Below are 528 nucleotides of genomic sequence, written 5' to 3' on the forward strand. Positions count from 1 at the left end.
CAGTCTGCCAGCGGAGGTGGTTCAAGCACCTACATTGAACACCTTCAAGAGTAAATTGGATGCTTATCTTGCTGGGATCCTATGACGCCAGCTGACTTCCTGCCCTTCCGGCAGGGGGCTGGACTCCATCTCCCGAGGTCCCTTCCAGCCCTGATGTCTATGAAATCTATGAAATATTTATTAAACCACTATTCCGTGGGTAAAGGCAAAGAGATCTTTCCAATTTCCGTTCCTCAAAGTCATCTCCACATCACAGTTTTCAGTGAGTGCAAACAAGCAGAAACTAATCAGTTAACACAAATGGATCAGAAAAGAGATGAAAGAGTTTGATGACAACTTATAAAACACCACTGAAAATGATGCATCAGCTACTCATGTCTGATTAAAACATCAGTGCTGCAACTCCCTGGTACTACAAGCAGAGAGCTGCCTGTTAAAAATGTCAGCGCAGGATTATGAAGTGAACTACGTACTATGGTTAAACCTGAAACTTCTAGGCAAATCATAATTTACAAGAGCAAAATCTTG

Source organism: Crocodylus porosus, unplaced genomic scaffold (genome assembly GCF_001723895.1).
Source record: "Crocodylus porosus isolate Cpor-Errol unplaced genomic scaffold, CroPor_comp1, whole genome shotgun sequence".
Lineage (NCBI taxonomy): Eukaryota > Metazoa > Chordata > Crocodylia > Crocodylidae > Crocodylus > Crocodylus porosus.